This window comes from Panthera uncia, chromosome C2 (genome assembly GCF_023721935.1).
Source record: "Panthera uncia isolate 11264 chromosome C2, Puncia_PCG_1.0, whole genome shotgun sequence".
Lineage (NCBI taxonomy): Eukaryota > Metazoa > Chordata > Mammalia > Carnivora > Felidae > Panthera > Panthera uncia.
This window is the reverse complement of record NC_064810.1, coordinates 32588312-32594839: the sequence shown is the minus strand read 5'-3', so window position 1 is coordinate 32594839 and position 6528 is coordinate 32588312.

The following is a 6528-nucleotide window of genomic DNA, read 5'->3' as shown; positions in this document are numbered from 1 at the left end:
AGAAAAGGGAGATGACCCAAATAGATAATATCATGAAGGAAAATGGAATTATTACAACTAATCCCTCAGAAACACAAGCAATTATCAGGAAATACTATGAAAACTTTTATGACAACAAACTGGACAACCTGGAAGAAATGGACAAATTCCTAAGGACCCACACACTTCCAAAACTCAAACAGGAAGAAATAGAAAACTTGAATAGACCCATAACCAGCAAAGAAATTGAATCAGTTATCAAAAATCTCCCAACAAATGAGTCCCAGACCAGACAGCTTCCCTGGGGAATTCTACCAGACATTTAAAGCAGAGATAATACCTATCCTTCTCAAGCTGTTCCAAAAAATAAAAAGGGAAGGAAAACTTCCAGACTCATTCCATGAAACCAGCATTACTTTGATTCCTAAACCAGACAGAGACCCAGTAAAAAAGAGAAAAAAGGCCAATATCCCTGCTGAATATGGATACAAAAATTCTTAATAAGATACCAGCAAATCGAAATCAACAGCATATAAAAAGAATTATTCACCATGATCAAGTGGGATTCATTCCTGGGCTGCAGGGCTGGTTCAACATTCACAAATCAATGTGACACATCACATTAATAAAAGAAAAGAAAAGAACCATATGATCCTGTCAATCGATGCAGAAAAAGCATTGGACAAAATTCAGCACCTTTCTTAATAAAAACCCTCGAGAAAGTCGAGATAGAAGGAACATACTTAAACATCATAAAAGCCATTTATGAAAAACCCACAGCTAATATCATCCTCAATGGAGAAAAACTGAGAGCTTTCCCCCTGAGATCAGGAACATGACAGGGATGTCCACTCTCACCGCTCTTGTTTAACATAGTGTTGGAAGTGCTAGCATCAGCAATCAGACAACAAAACAAAATCAAAGGCATCAAAATTGGCAATGATGAAGTCAAGCTTTCACTTTTTGCAGATGACATGATATTATACATAGAAAATCTGATAGACTCCACAAAAAGTCTGCTAGAACTGATACATGAATTCAGCAAAGTCACAGGATACAAAATCAATGTACAGAAATCAGTTGCATTCTTATACACTAATAATGACACAACAGAAAGACAAATAAAGAAACTGATCCCATTCCCAATAGCACCAAGAAGCATAAAATACCTAGGAATAAACCTAACCAAAGATGTCAAAGATCTGTATGCTGAAAACTATAGAAAGCTTATGAAGGAAATTGAAGAAGATACAAAGAAATGGAAAAGCATTCTGTGCTCATGAATTGGAAGAATAAATATTGTTAAAATGTCAATACCACCCAAAGCAATCTACACATTCAATGCAATCCCAATCAAAATAGCACCAGTATTCTTCTTGAAGCTAGAAGAAGCAATCCTAAAATTTGTATGGAACCACAAAAGGCCCCGAATATCCAAAGTAATTTTGAAAAAGACGGACAAAGCAGGAGGCATCACAATCCCAGACTTTAGCCTCTACTACAAAGTTGTAATCATCAAGACAGCATGGTATCAGAACAAAAACAGGCACATAGACCAATGGAATAGAATAGAGATTCCAGAATTGGGCCCACAAAAGTATGGCCAACTAGTCTTTGACAAAGCAGAAAAGAGTATCCAATGGAAAAAAGACAGTCCCTTTAACAAATGGTGCTGGGAGAACTGGACAGCAACATGCAGAAGAATGAAACTAGACCACTTTCTTACACCATTCACAAAAATAAACTCAAAATGGATGAAAGACCTGAATGTGAGACAGGAAAACATCAAAACCCTAGAGGAGAAAGCAGGAAAAAACCTCTCTGACCTCAGCTGCAGCAATTTCTTACTGGACACATCCCCAAAGGCAAGGGAATTAAAAACAAAAATGAACTATTGGGACCTCATGAAGATAAAAAGCTTCTGCACTGTGAAGAAAATAATCAACAAAACTAAAAGGCAACCAATGGAATGGGAAAAGATATTTGCAAATGACATATCGGATAAACAGCTGGTATCCAAAATCTATAAAGAAATCACCAAACTCCACAACTGAAAAATACATAATCCAGTGAAGAAATGGACAGAAGACATGAGTAGACACTTTTCTAAAGAAGACATCCAGATGGCCAACAGGCACATGAAAAGATGCTCAATGTCGCTCCTCATCAGCGAAATACAAATCAAAACCACACTCAGATATCACCTCATGCCAGTCAGAGTGGCTAAAATGAACAAATCAGGAGAGTATAGATGCTGGCAAGGATGTGGAGAAATGGCAACCCTCTTGCACTTTTGGTGGGAATGCAAACTGGTGCAGCTGCTCTGGAAAACAGTGTGGAGGTTCCTCAAAAAATTAAAAATAGATCTATCCAGTGACCCAGCAATAGCACTGCTAGGAATTTAGCCAAGGGATGCAGGATTGATGATGCATAGGGGCACTTGTACCCCAATGTTTATAGCAGCACTTTCAACAATAGCCAAATTATGGGAAGAGCCTGAATGTCCATCAACTAATGAATGGATAAAGAAATTGTGGTTTATATATACAACGGAATACTATGTGGCAATGAGAAAGAATGAAATACGGCCTTTTGTAGCAACATGGATGGAACTGGAGAGTGTTATGCTGAGTGAAATAAGTCACACAGAGAAAGACAGATACCATATGTTTTCACTCTTTGTGGATCCTGAGAAACTTACCAGAAGACCATGGGGGAGGGGAAGGGAAAAAAAAAGTTAGAGAGGGAGGGAGCCAAACCATAAGAGACTCTTAAAAACTGAGAATAAACTGAGTGTTTATGGGGGGTGGGAGGGCGGGGAGGGTGGGTGATGGGTATTGAGGAGGGCACCTATTGGGATGAGCACTGGGTGTTGTATGGAAACCAATCCAACAATAAATTTCATATTAAAAAAAAAAAGAAAAAATTTTAGACAATTTAAGATGCAGCATGCAAGCATGCATGGACACTGAAGACTAAAGGATGCAGTAGAAGAATAATTACACCATTTAATAGATCTACATGTGATTGAGCTTTTATACCTTAGTTTCTTTCTCTAAATCTATAAATGCATAATTTATGTAAAATTTGTAGTAATAATATTGCCTACTAATAACATTATTGTGTGGATTAACTAAAATACTCCTGAAATGTTGAAGTTTCAATAAACAGAATATATGGGAAGATAATATCTAATATATATGGAATATATTTTATACCAGGCTTCTTTCTAGAAGTAAATTAACTGATTTAATCTTTGTATGCCCTATGTGGACAGATGTAATTGTCATGACCATTTTATACATAACAAAGTTAAAAGAGTGACTTTTTGATGCCAGAAGATTAATGGCAAATATATTATCCATGTGAAATAAAATTTAAAATCACACAGTTTAATTGAAAAAGAAACAAAAAGCTTAACTCAAAGGAATAAACTTTAAAAAATGATAATAGTGTATAGTCACAGATTTGGGAAGATTTTTGTCTGCTGAAGGATTCTTTACAATACTTCCCATTTAGTGTAACCCATGTAACTGGTTTTTGTAATTATATGTAAGGCTGATTGTAGCCATTATTTCAAACCACTAAATAACCACTTAGATTAAAATAAATTACTTTGGATTTTAAATAAATACAGTTCACTAGAACGAGGTAGAAATACAAAGCATTTATAAAAGAGGGTGTTTTTGATGATTGTACTTTGCATATATTCTCTGAAGTTTCCTGGCGCAAATTGTCACCTGTAGTCTCACTTGTATAGGAAATATCTTTACTGTGTAACTATCTTTTGCTTTTACCTGTGGGCACTCTATGCACCCTAATGGACAATCACCTATTCCATTTCAGGGATATTATGCTGTAAAACTACCTATTTACAATGTGATCTTTCACAAGTTAAAGTTTCACACATAAACCATATAGCTTTCCATGCTTAAAGCTCAATATTTATTTTTTATTATTTTTTTAATGTTTTTATTTTTTATTTTTGAGAGGGGGAAAGACAGAGAATGAGTGGGGGAAGGGCAGAGAGAGAGGGAGACATAGAATCTGAAGCAGGCTCCAGGCTCTGAGCTGTCAGCACAAAGCCTGACATGGGGCTCAAACCCATGAACCATGAGCTCATGACCTGAGCTGAAGTGGGATGCTTAATCGACTGAGCCACCCAGGCACCCCACAAAGCACAATATTTATTAAAAGTTCTTACATGTGGTATGGTTAAGGGCTTTGTAAATGCTCAGGTTTTGTTTTGTTTAGGTTTTGTTTGGTTGTTTATTTGTTTATTGTCCTTGTTTTTCCTCAAATGGTCATTTCCTAGCTTGCACCTTGCTTTGTGAAAGTAAGGATAAAATTCCCTTAAAAACAAATCTGTTGGCGTCCAAATATTAAGTAAGTAGGTAGCAAAGGGAAAAAAAATAAAATGATCTGCTTTCTGATAAATTTTGTTAAAGGTTAAGGGGAAGTTATTCTACACTGTTATGTAAGGCTCTTTTAGTTTACTGTAGTAGTAACAGTACTAATCACTAGGAAATGAAAGGATAATCAAGTGATTCTGTGTCTTATACTCTTAATTCATCCCAATCTAGAACTAAGACTTTATAGAAGCTATATTTCTAAAGGAAGAATATTCTGGATTCCTTCAGAATTCAGACTTGGTAATAGCAACATGACTTTTCCTTCTTATAGCCATAAGAATATTAAACATAAAATATATTTTTCAATGTTTCTTTTCAATCTCTATTAGGACCACTCAGACGATGCTTTTATTATAATCTTCTTAAAATTTCTATTGTCAAGATTCCCAGTGAGTTTATGATGACAAATCCAATGGTTATCACTCCATTCTCCTGTCAGCAGCATGTGACATAGATAAACCCACCCTCACTCCTGGAAGATTTTCTTTACTTATCTAGAAAGACACCACACACTTTTGGTTATGGCTATGCCACTTTGGTTGTCCTTTGGTCATTCACAATTTTTTTTCTTTTCTTTTTTTTTCTTTTTTCGTACTATATCCTAGAACTTAATGTTGCAGTATCGGTGCTTAAAAATATCAGAACAAACATTTTTTTTTAAAGGGTGCAAAGAAAAGTTATCAAAGGTAATCATCTGTTGATTCTTAAAGCAGGTCACAACAAATTTCAAAATATTGAAATCATATGGAGAACGTCTGCATTCACAGTGCAATTAAATTAAAAATTAAGCACAAAAATGATTAGTAAATAATCCACATTTTTGTTTTTATTTTTTTAATGTTCATTTTTGAGAGAGAGAGCGGGGGAGGGGCAGAGATAGACGGGGACAGAGGATCCAAAGCGGGCTCTGTGCTGACAGCAGAGAGCCTGATGTGGGGCTCAAACTCACAAACCATGAGATCATGACCCGACCCGAAGTCAGATGCTTAACCCACTGAGTTAGAGGTGTTCCCACATGTTTCTAAATTAAGCAATTTCCTTCTAAAGAAACCTTGGATCATGTTTTATGTTAAAACATTTGTTAAATTTTTATGCATTTGATAACATTTGAACACAATAAAAATACAAATGTCAGCATACTTAATGTTCTTATAAAATGGTGCAAGTAAGGTGAGGCATCAAAAAATATTTATTCATATGGCACACTAGAATGCCTCTAAATATACATCCTTACAATCAATAAAAAGGCTCATAGCCCAAAAGAAAAATATTGAAAATAGTGAATTAAAAATTCATAATAGAAAAATAAAAATAGTCAATGATCATACACATGAAAATATATTAAAAATGTGATCTCCTTTATTTACTTATGTAAGGGCCAAGGACAGACTGTCCCAAGATGGGCCACTTTGGCATAAAGATTACTTTTAGTTGGGGCGCCTGGGTGGCGCAGTCGGTTAAGCGTCCGACTTCAGCCAGGTCACGATCTCGCGGTCCGTGAGTTCGAGCCCTGCGTCAGGCTCTGGGCTGATGGCTCGGAGCCTGGAGCCTGTTTCCGATTCTGTGTCTCCCTCTCTCTCTGCCCCTCCCCCGTTCATGCTCTGTCTCTCTCTGTCCCAAAAATAAATAAAAAACGTTTAAAAAAAAAAAAAAGATTACTTTTAGTTAAAAATAATCAAAATTCAACAGATGTAGGAAAGAGCAGGCTCTCTGCCTCCCCCTCAAATGTCTAAATTTACATTGGAAAGGAGAACCCCTGCCAGGAAGAGAGCTATTAACTGAGGCAATCTTTGTTTTTCCAAACATCTCCTTTCAGCTTCTTGCTAAAGATCTATCTCCCCTTTGCATCCCCAGAGCCCTGCCTCTCTCCTTAGCTCATATAAGCCTCATGTTGCCTCCTTGTCTTCGAATTTTCATGTCTATGTGGATTCCCTCTACATAAGCCTATTAAATTTAATTTTCTCCTATTAATTTTTCTCAGGTCAATTTGATTCTAAATCCAGCAGAAGGACCATAGGGTAGAGGAAGGTCTTTCACCCCAACACTTACCTGATTGGCTGTACCTTGCTTTGGTGATATTAATATGATTGTAATTTGATAATCTGTATTTTGTTAGTGATTTGTCAGTATATCTCAA